Source organism: Pleurodeles waltl, chromosome 9 (genome assembly GCF_031143425.1).
Source record: "Pleurodeles waltl isolate 20211129_DDA chromosome 9, aPleWal1.hap1.20221129, whole genome shotgun sequence".
NCBI classification, from domain to species: Eukaryota; Metazoa; Chordata; class Amphibia; order Caudata; family Salamandridae; genus Pleurodeles; species Pleurodeles waltl.
The window spans coordinates 413,982,024-413,994,242 of NC_090448.1; the positions used below are offsets into that span (position 1 = coordinate 413,982,024).

The 12,219-nt window shown below is 42.6% G+C and overlaps 1 long non-coding RNA gene across 1 annotated transcript in view; it reads right to left on the bottom strand.

Annotated features, from left to right (window-relative positions):
* The window catches only part of LOC138259446 (uncharacterized), a 63,808-nt gene that overhangs the window by 4,086 nt on the left and 47,503 nt on the right, over positions 1–12,219 (bottom strand). The gene's annotated exons all lie outside the window — the stretch shown is intronic.

Consider the following 12,219-nt stretch of genomic DNA (forward strand, 5'->3'; position numbering starts at 1 on the left):
ATATGTTTGGGGATGCCACAATCCACCGTGCTCATTTTTTTGAGCAGAGACGAGGTCCTTTGTCCCATCTCCTCCGTCCCACCATAAGTGTAGTTGTCATAGAGCTGCTAGCCTAGGATTGTATGAAGCTATGTAATTGCAGCTGCGATCTAGCCAATGGATATTTCCCTGTCTGCAACATGAGATAACATTCAGTGGGACGTGCAGGTGGGTAAAAACAAAAATGGAGGGGGGTGAAACGTAATGACATGTCAGTAAAGAAAGAAGGAGGGAAAAAACGTAGGATACTGAGGAACATCCACTAATACTTGGCACTTTGGGGCAGTCACAGGCACATAAAGTGAGTCATTGACTGCAATGGAATGTCTTAGAATTGCCCTATTTGCCTTGAAACTCAGACATAATCTTTGGAGGGTCATTCTCACGTGAGGTTGGTTACCTTCATACACCCACTCCGACTATTTTGAAACTCTTGCCTTCTCCGTGATGAATTTGGGCCAACAGAAGGCAGTGATAAGCTGCCAGGACATTAGAGGACTCTTCCATTGACTACTCTAGGTCGCTCCAAGGGCATTTTCAACTGTGCATTTAAACAATCAGCCAAACACACAAGCCTACATGTGTGTTGGACTTTGAGATATGGTTTAGAAGGGTCATTGATTACTGGAGTTTGATCCCACTCCAACCTAATACCTAACTTCACTCAGAGATGACCAGAATCCAAAACATTAGGACTGAAGAGGGCAGGGGCCTTTGGTAACCAATTCCTGAAGGTTAATCCCACCTGTCATGTTTCTTTGCCTTAATATTTGCTTATCATCTGATTCACTGTTGCAGGGGAGTGCCGTTTTCCAAGGTAACCTTAATCAACAGCATCAGCATCTACAAATAGGAACTAAGACACACAGCATGCTTTAATTAATCCCAGCCACTGGTAATTGCTCTGGGCTGCATTCCAGTCCATCAGGTTTCTTCCGATTGTGCCACTGCAGATAGGTGTCAAAAGGATGCAAAGAAATGTTGGTCCTGAGCCAATGAACAAAACCAAACTCTGGCTGGTTATGTGCAGCTCCTTCTATGTATCACACAACACCATATGACCACTCATGCTGATATCACAGCATAGTATACCAAAACAAACTGCGCGAAAGCAAACCTACTACTTCAAACTACCGAGCATCACCCCATTCCGGACAAGATCGGTCTTCAACGTCCGACTTAATCCACTAATGGACGTCCTCAAATCCTTCAATTTACCTTGTTACAGTTACTCTTACGGTACATAGCTCATAATCAAGGTGGAAATAACGACCGACCTATATACTTTGGGACCTGGCCATTGCCTCTGAACTGCCAACCAAAGGATGGCGTGGAACCACCAGAAAATAAGCGAATGTAAATCCAAGATACTCATCAACTGGAAATGTGAAAACCATCATCAAATGACCATCTGGCCACAAACCTGGCAATCCTCTGGGGAGATGTATTGAGGTCAGAAACCTGCGTTCTCACAGAAGCTCCAGGCTACCATCACAAAGTCTTGTGATGCCGGAACTGTAAAACTGGAAACTAGCTAGGAGTAGCTATATTACACTAAACAAACCACATCCTACAATCAGGATCATGTTCCATTTTATCCTGCCACACATCTCCACCACCCTACCAAAGCATACACAATACAGCACAACCTCACAACACACCAAATGACACTTTTTTAAATCATGCAGCTCAGAAACAAGACGCAGGTGCTAGTATAAAAAAAGATAAAATACCAACCTTCATCGTATAGGTATGATGATTCATAACTGTTCAGCTTTACTAATTTGGGCACTTTTGGGGGAACCTGCAAAGAGCCATTCTGACAGGTCGCTACTGTATTGGGAGTTCAGGCTCTGTACAAAGGGTAAAGGGGAAGCATGCTATAAAAAAAATAAAAAATAAATATAGGTAATACAATTATCCAAGGGGAATAAACATACTGACACAGGGTCCTGTCCCTTACTCTCGAACAGAGCAGGTTAGGTATTTTTGCACATCCTGAAGAAGTCAGCAGTTACAGGGCAGTTCTAAATGTTGGTGACTAAGGGTTTTGGGCACTAGTGCACTGCTCACTGAGTGCCATGTATTTGGATAAACTGACTAGGAAGCTACTAGAGAAGGAATACCCACAATGAATAATCCAAAGAGCAAGAAAACAGGCACAGAATACCTTCTGTGATGCCTTACTAGAATGTGGCACACCAAAAGAGACCAGAGTACTGATTTGTGTTACCACCTTGAACAACTCAAGTAACACAATGAAGAAAAAGTATTAACATACACTGGCATATACGGACTTCAAATCACCTTTCCTTTGAGAAACTCATGTTCTCCTTTCACAGGAACCGTAACATTATAGACCAACTGGTCCAGACCCTGGTTTTCAGGCCTCCCTCCAAACAACATATACTGTGGTACATACCTCCCCCATTACTAGCCACTATCCATGCGGTCAGTGTACTATATGCCCCCTAACAAGGCAGTTGAAAGAAACAGACCTAGGATTACGTAGGTAATAGGAACAGGGACCACACAGTAACTGCGACTCTGATAATAAAATTTACATGATTGTATGCCTGTGTAAACTGCAACACATTTGGCATGACTACAAGAAAGATTAAAATACGAATAGGGGGAAACATAGAAGCACCATTCGATGCAGAAAGAGCTCCGCCAAAATGACAGCAAATTACTTAGAAGAGGGACAGACACAATGAGAACAATCTGTTTTGGACGGTCAGAGAAAGTGCAACATACATCATTTAACAACCCTGTACTCTTTTTGGAAAGGAGCAACAACGGGTTTACAGATTAGAGATGCACATCACTGGCTTGAACGATGAGATTCTATGGAATCAGCTGAATTCCACAATATGATCCGCCATCAATGATCCAGGATGTGCCACCAGGCCCCAGGGACCGTATGCCCTGTAAAGGGTGGGGGCATTACAAACACACTGGCATGTTTTTGTATGAGAAACAACATGCATGTCTATTTTTACCTTCACTATGCGAGGCAACGTCAAAAACACATATATAAACCACTACCCCTTCTCCCCTGCCCCGTTTTGTCTTTTCCAAGAGGGTGGCCTCTCTTTGACCCAAATGTATGCTCCAATTTAAATAGACGGCGTCGTTTTCCTTAGTCATATGTGTAGATCATGTCTGCGAAATAAGACATTCCTTTAGTGTCTTCATTGTATATCCCGGTAACCCTAATGTACACTCACACAGATGACAAATTTTATAAATATTCCATATAGGTCACCATGACCCGATAGCCGATATCCCCACAGGAGTACCAACCACAGGTAACTGATATGAAGAAGTGATCCCCATTCACAGAATTACCCTTCTTAGGCATAGCAAGGATTAGACTCCCAAACATTGTGCAGTCCTTTGGCGTCCAAGTGCCTTTTCTGTGTCTATTGTTTCACTCTGACGCAGGCACATCCTTTGGGCCCAACTCCCAGCACCCTACCTATAGCCCCACTACGCGAAGCAACTGCTTAAAATCACGGCACGCTCTCATGGCAGGCCAGCAGAGCCCAGAGTGAGCGGGACACAAGTAGGTGAGGCAGCGGCACAGTATCCTTGACGACGTAAGTCCAGCAGCATTTGGCCTTATTTTCCTTATTTTTGCATCGTGATAAGAATGCCTGATTTCCCAATAATACCGTAATGCGCCAGAGCACCTGACTTACAGTAACATTTTTATCCTCAACATTGCATTCCCTTTTTCCCCTCGGAGGGCAGTGTGTGACTACAGGGCCATGTCACCTCGCCCCTTGACAAGCATTATCAATAACCCTATTTGGGTAAGTGCGGATGATACTTTACCAATGCACTTTTGCATTTTTCCATTTGGGCAGATAGGTCATTTTTAGGGTCGAGCCTGCGTCGCATGCGCTTGCGAGACGCTTTAGGAGTTAGAAAAGGGCTCGGAACCCATTCCATGTCATGTCAGTGTCTTTCATTGGTTTGTGGACTTGCCTGTTAAAATATGCTTGCTTTCATTAGTGGAAGGCACGCATGCGTCATGCCTTTTCTGGTGGTTATCCCTCCTCGAGCGCAGCGACCAAGTACTGAAAACATGCGAGGCTTGCTGTTTCCCGTCAGGTTTGTGGACTACTTTTTATCTTTTGTTCACAGTGCGATCTCGCTTGGCAGAAGTCGAGCACTTTGCATAACATCGACCCCGTTACATAGTTAACTGCACTTTTGCCGGTTACGTAGATAATTGCACTTTTGCCGATAGTTTCACTACGAGTGAACTGTAGCAGCGTGATTGCGCTGTTTTGTTTTCCATTCAATGTGGCAAGGAAAATCCGGTTGGGAGTTTACAACTGCTAATAGCTGTAACTCTGAGAAATGTGAGACCCCATTGCATTGCAAATGCTTGTTTAACGATGTGTGTGATTCACTTGATGTGTCATTGCCTAGATCCGCTATGATTTCCCCTCAACAAGTTCCTTTACAAGTGTGTACACACAATATTTACACCTGCCTGAATGCAAATGACAGGTTAACATAAAACACAGAATGATATGCTTTTATGACTCGTGCAAAGTTTGTATTAGATGTGCATTGTCGTGTTGGCTCTCTTTGTACCAATGAGACTGCTGGATTCAGGCGGCAGCACCATGAGATTGTGGGGAACAGAGTCCAATCCCGCACCGTGTGACAACTGTCAGCCTAATACTTCTGGCCAGCTAGCACTACCTCACCAGCACCCGAAAGTGGCGGTGATTCGTGGCAGCCGAGACATTCTGATTTTTCAGGGAGATTGTGGTGGAACAGATCTTATCCTTATCTCTCAGTTACATTTGTCTCACACAGGCAAAGACAAACAGAAGCAGGGCCTGGTTCAACATATTGTATTGAATCAACTATATCTTAGATAAAAAGGCATGTACTGTAATGATTAAGATAATGAAACATAATAACAAAGCGATGGCAAAGAAAGTGAAACACAAGCAAAGTCCCACCATAGTGTCATAATGCTAAGTATGGGAAATCCCATCTCTGCCGCTGAAGCACTATATTAGAGCACAGCAGTGTTAGCTCTAATCCACCCTTCAGGCCCCCTAGGAAGACACCATCCCCCATACCTGAATATGGTAGTAGAGAACAGAGCTGTTGGTCTACCAAGAGTCCTCTTCCATGTAGGCGGAAAATACATCAACTCTCAGCAGACAGCTGCAATGAATCAACAGAATGCAATGGCAGTTTCTAGCTGGAACATCCAACTAATGTGTAGGAAGAAGAGAGATGTTTTATAATAAAACAGCTAATGTTCTAAGAGAGGTGCCCTAATGTAAGAACACGTATGTTTCCGTGAAGTGGCAGGGAATGTAATGTTCTACTTTCTACCGACAACAATATCCTGTACAGCCTTGAGCAAGCACAGAGTGAAGATGTTGTGATACAAAATGAAAATTCCTAAGCACAGCGAACAGAGAAAAGAATAAAAATATCAGCACAAAATGAGGCTTCTGCTAAAATAATAAAATTACTACTAGGCTGAAGGGCACAAGGTGAAGGCCTTATGGCTAAAATAAAATGATGCTATAATAACCTCACAACACCCTCCCCTTGTTGGTCCAAAGTATGGAGGTCAGCATAAACGTACTATGTTTAAAAATAAACTAAAATATATACATGAATGTCCAAGTTGACAAACAAAACACACTGAAGCAGGCCAAATAAAAATGGTAAATGCTGAATTTAGCAAAAAAGCAGAATGTCAACATTATATCAAAAAAGTAACTGTCATTTTGAAAATCGGTAATTATATCCATGAAACTGAATCAAGGAAAGATCCGACTTCGGCAGGTGGTAATGTGAACAAACTGGTGCCAAGGAAAACCAAAGAGCACTTGTGTTCCAAAGCCTCAACTCCAGCCTAGGCGGCAGCATTCTATGTAGTGCCAGATGTTAAAGTACCAAGAGCCACTTGTTCCACAGAGGGCTGCTCGTAGGAGGCTTCCCATAGCAAACGCACCCTCAACGTGCATGTCTAGTATTGATCCCTCAGCGAGAACATCAACAGATCAGCATGCAGTGAAAGTAATCACTGCATAGAAAGACACAATTTTAGTGCACATTCAAAAAGGCACCAAAGGCAACGAAACACAGTCTGCACACTGTCCAGGCCCAGTCTAAATGACAAAGAACAGTTGCACTCCAGCTCCTCAAGCAGTGGTGTTCCGAAGTACTGCATCATGTGTTCACGACACAGATGCACTGGTAACAGCGCCATCAGTACTCCTTGCTGAGAGAGGGCAGCCACTGTGAATAATAGCAACAGCAAAATGCCACCAATTAAGGCCAAAGCAATTGAGAATCCATCAAAATGCCTAAAAATAATGAGTGTATGGCTTAAGGTATTATGCTAAATATAGAGGAAAAGGTGCTGATGAACACAGAATCAACAGCTTTATAAAAGTGCACAATCTTGGCAGTATTAGACGCATTAAAATATCGTCCGAGTTCACCAAAGTGCCTCAGAAAGTTTGCATTTAAAAGGGACTGTATTTCCGCAGATGACCTTGCTACTTGGAGAGCGTAGGTCTCACCAGGTATATGTCTGCGCTACATGTTTCTGAAATAATAGAGCTTTTAGTCTGCTTAACGAGTCAAAATTTACATTAGAAGTAGCAATATGAGGCCAAATGCCTGCTACTTCTGTCTGTTGGGTGGGGCAGGAGGGTGGGGAAGGGAAGCACGATACCGCAGCAAGTTATAATTTTGGAGAACGAAACTACGCAGGCAAGTTCAGTTTGCTTTCCACAACAGCTTTCACTGTTTAGAAGCACATAACTTCCATCTGAGAGCACCTGGAACGCTGGTTGAATTAAGGGGACAGGAACTCCCTTCAGATAAAAGACCAAATTCACTGCAGAAGCATTACAAGCTCCCTGCAAGAACAGCTGTATGCAAACCATTGAATTTCTCACTGAGGTCTCACATTCACTGCCGCTAAGAAAGAACTCTTTAATGCTATTGAAACATTTGTACAAGAAGAGTAGCTCTCACACCTCATGAATGTAACTATCTCCTAGCCTTTCATATCTGTCCAAAGGAATGTGTTTCAAACAAGATGTGATTTGGAGTGTTGAAATAGGCAGATTGATAACCCCATGAACTAACCATACTAAAAGATGGCCTTTCTGCTACAGTAAAAGGCAACTTTTCGATGATCAGCATAACATAAGTCGCTTCTTTCTTAGCCATTATTTGCTGCTGTCGCATCAAATTAAATGCGGCAAACAGGTCTTTTGCACTAGTGTATTGCCATGAAACAACCAGTTTTCAATGTCTGTAGCGTACAACCTAACTGTAGGACCTAGGTAGACGCTGTCCATGTTGTAAAGATGACATGTGAGTTTGCATAATGTTGAATGCAGAAGAAATGATGTTAAGAGTGTACATACGGTCAGACAAGGTGTTAATTACATTATCTACTATGGCTAATGCTTTCTGTAAGTTTTCCTGATCTAATTTGCCTTAACAAGGCAGCCACCACCACCCCACACCTGTGAAAGTTTCCAAATGTCATTGTAAATTGCATATATGAAGATATGTGAAGCGCTTGTTACATTGTCTTCTGGGGCCTAAGAGAAAATGTTCGAAAATCTGTGTTATATGACAGGAGACTGAGGTGTTCTTTTACAGCATCTAGTAAAGAGCTTTTTAACCATTGCTGGTATAACTTTCCTACACTGTGGGCCTCATTATGAGTTTGGAGGGCGGCAGAGGCTGTCCAATAAACTCGTTCCACCCTCAGGCTGTCTGAACACCGCCGGCCCCATTAAGAGTTAACTGCAGGGCCTTAACATTGACACAGACTCCTAATGGAGCCGGAGCCAATAGGGTGGTGCAGCAGGTGCAGCAGTACCCTTTGTGCATTGCACTGCCCATAATTCGGGCAGTGGAATGCGTGACAGGCTGTTCATGGGCAGTGCAGCCACCACCCCCCCTTCAGACCCCCATTCCACCAGCCTTTCCATGGCGGTGGAACGGGGACTCCTAATCCCCAGGCTGGCGGCAGCCTTGCGGTGTTGGCAGTGGGGCTGTGGCACATTTGCCAGAGTCATAGGGCGGTCTTTAGATTGCCACACTCATAATGAGGGCCTGTATGTTGTCACAATACCCAAATGTTCTGATGACACATAGCAAGGGTCTGCTCTGTTAGCTCTAAAACCCTCAGGTGTTCATAAAACACACATGACAACCATTTGTGTCGACTGGCCATAATAACCACCCGCTAGGACTTTAATGTGTTGTGTTAAATGTACCATTTTGGTCCCACCCATCGAGCTTTTCTTCAGCTGCATTAATGTACTTTTTCTATTTGTAAAAGTTTGTGGGAGTGGGGATACTGGGCGCATTCAATTATTTATTTTTTGCCATGCCAAAACAACGGTATCATTTAAAACAAATCATTTGTAAAGGCCTGATGCATGTTCTAAATAAAGCTTCCCTTCCCTGTATTTGCCAATTTTCAGTTCCCCAAACACTTTTTAAGTCAAATTGACTACATCCAGTATTCATAGCCTTCTATAGCCAACCGGGAAACAAAGGAATCAGAATAAATCAATTTTGTGTCTGTTAACAATACATTGTGTATTTCCATTAGAGGCAATTTAAAATAATAGGACACAGCATTTTTAACATTATGCCCAGAAAAATATGTAAACTTTTCCACATATGTTTTAGAACTCCCCACTGGTGGAGTAGGACAATGTTCCCATTGTGTATAATTAAAACTGTCTTACAGTTGCCCGCTTTATGAATGAAATGATGTCCATAATAATTATAACAGAACATATCACCATAATTTTCTTTTGTTTGGTAAATATCTTCACTTTCAACTACAGTAAATTACTGTATTACTGTTGCTCATAAAGCATTAAATCAACAATTTTTATATCCAAGTCATCAGAAACAACCGTAAGTGTTATCACATCATTTAAAGAAAGTTTGAAAACATATGGAATTTCAAGAGCCTCAAACGGACCAAATATATCAAAAGATACTTTGTCTGAAACAATCCCATCAGGAACCAGTATAGCTGAAATGTTCACTAGGGACAAGTCTAGTCGAACCTTATGCGAGGAAAAAGGTGGTTTTAGGACCTCATACACCAGTTCGACTGCAGAGCGTTCAAGAAAGTAATGAACATGTATGAGTAAGAAAAAGACGATGACAAATCCAATCCAAAGGAGGGAGGCAAGCAAAGTTAGTTAGAGCCAAAGATAGTTCAATGGACAAATAAAATTGTTAATTCTGAATTAATATATCAGCTTACGTTGTCTTAACAATTGTGTCCCAGAAGTGGATGCCCCAGAGGGAGAGTCACTGCAAAATATTCCGAAGGAGTTAGTGCATAATCTGGAAATGGAGATCTAACACAAGCCTCCCTCGGTGGTTCGTAGTAGACAATTCCATCAATTATGGTCATTTCTTGTCACTCATGAAGATAGTGGTACTAATGAAAGATCATTTCCCCCCTTCCCCAAGCTCGGGGAAGTGTCAGCATTGCTGCTTAAAACCTGTAGAGCAACTTCCTGGTCTGTAGTGAGAGGGATTCAGGAACTACCCAGGAATCCTCTAGGTCTGCTGTGTAGGATCGGTCACATGGTTTAACTTGACATTATCAATAGAAAAAAAGAGGTTTTACTTTGACTCAGGCAGTGGTTGTAGAAAAGCAGCTCTGGTACCATGTATTCCCAGGACTGGAACCGGTACATGATATGAAGGACCAAACTCCTTTTTCACAGCAATCTTTTTTCAAACTAGATCCCCAACTTTCAGAATCCAGTTGGAAGATGTTATTGGTGTATCACTTATTCCCAAGGAGGCGTCACAGGCAGACTTGTTTTCATCATGAAACTATTGTAATTCCTGCAAGACAGTGACACGTTTATTTAAGGCAAAAGGTGCGAGTGCTGCCTCAGCGTCAGAGCAATCAAGATCAGGAACATACATTTGTGGCCTTGAACAGCACCTCATATGTGGTGTGCTCTCCCAGGAACATCTGGGCAGATTGTTAAGTGCTCCCTGGACTCCACAGAGGTGTCTAAGCAAACTCAACCCATGCCTAAAACTCTTGCTGTTAACGATTGCTTCAGGTTACCCTCGGGATGGTGGTGGTGGTGGTGGTGGGGGGGGGGGGACGACAAGAAATGGAATGGGACCCCTAACGAAGCCATGGCGTCCCTGAATGACCTTGAGGCAAAGGCACAGCCCTGGTCCGAGTGGAAAGTCGCAATTGCATACTTAATAAAGACTTGCAAATCTTTAATAACAGTTCGAGCTTCAGCTGATCATTGTAGCCATATCCTTAGAAATCTGGAGCATGAGACGAAAGCGACTAGAATGTATTTATATGCGCCATCAGGTGTCAGAGAACCACAATGGTCCAGGTACATACATTGCAGTGGTTTGTTTGAAATGAGAACGGGTGTCAGCGGTGGTTGTTTGACCGTGGACTCTTATTTGCCAATATAAGTCACAGCAAAAGACATATTGTTTTGTCCTTTGTCTAGACATGGCCACCAATAGAGCTTCTGAAGTAGAAAAATAGCAGCCGTCACACCTGCATGGGCAGAAGCAACTCCCACATGTGCCACTTATCAACTCAGATGTTAGTAAACTCAGATGTTGGTAACAGTACCAGGGGTGGGTGATTGTGTGATCACCAACCAAGACCAAACAAAGGCAGTATTTAGGCTAGTTATGCGGTAGGAGTATTTAGCAGGATAGAATATTTGACAGGATATGCATTTTGTAATGGCTTGCTGTCAGCCAAAGCTTTCACAGCAGTCAGTGTTTCATTATCCAGCCTCGTTCGTGAACGAGTAATTGCAGCAACACAAGCCGTAGCTACTGCTGACTTGGCCGCTTCATCAGCCAAGGTATTGCCTGTAACATGTATTCCTACATGTTGACATCCCAATGTATGTTGACTGTCCAATAATTGTTTGAAAAAAATCATATACCGGTTTATGCACTGAGCATAATCTGGAATATAAATTCTGCCAAAGTTTAAAAAGCCCAATAATAACTGGATCTTTTTATGGTATTTGGTAGCTGCAACTGTGCCCGCTTTTCTAGTAAGTGGGGGTCTAGGCTCTTGCCTTCATCTGATAGCTCGTATCCCAAAAATAGAACACTTAAAAAAAAAAAAAAAATTGCCTCTCTCAATTAGTTTTGTAGCTGAATTCGGCAAATCCCACAACAATACGGCCACGCGTTTTAGGTGCTGAATTAGATCATCATCCATTAGGTAGATTTTGACAACAAAGGGCAATACATCAGGGTCAATATTGTGTAAAATTAATGTTACATGTGCTGAGAACAGGACTGTTCTTACACCCTTGCAAGTTTAAAGCGCTAAATGCCATTAAATGCCTGCTTTCATGTGCTATATTTTGGCAGAATAAGCTGTTTTGTATTTTTTTGCGCACTACATTGTTAATGAGTGCTGTGCTATGTGAATTTTGAATAGCAAATGTGCATGTAGTACTGTTCAAATATCTGTAAGTGAAGACTATTCTATATGAATGGTCTGGTTTAGCAATGGGAAATAGGGAATTCTTCACTGGTGAGACACAGGGTTCAGTTACACCCTGGTACTCTAGTTGGGCAAGTATCTCTCTCACAGGTACTTTAGCCTCATGCTTACTAGGATATTGAGATTGAGGCTGTGGTTGGGACCTAATTGGTATTATGTGGTAGGGAGAATCTTTATCCCATCCAACATGATTGCGATACAGTGCGGGGGCTGGTGCCAATGCCCAAATAGATGCATAGGACTCAACTCTACAGGAACCAGGGGTGAGAAGGGAGGCTTAATAATCTCTTGGCCCCTGTGGGGCATCAAAGACAAATTCTAGTGTCCAATCTTTTTTGACCAACAAAATGTCATAAGTGCAGGTTAATGGTCTCCAAAATATAATATCAATTGTGCGCTCAATGTCTCCCTCTAATTGTATTTTCATTTTTTATACCCTAATGGGAGGTGAGATGCGCACGTCTGCAGTCTCGACATCTAACAAGTGATCAGTTGCTTTCACCTCCAGATGAAGATGCCGGCAAACTATTGTGACTTGCTGCGCTGTCTAGCAGAGCCAGTGCTCAGTTCCTGTTCTTCAAAAAAAAAAAAACTTATCT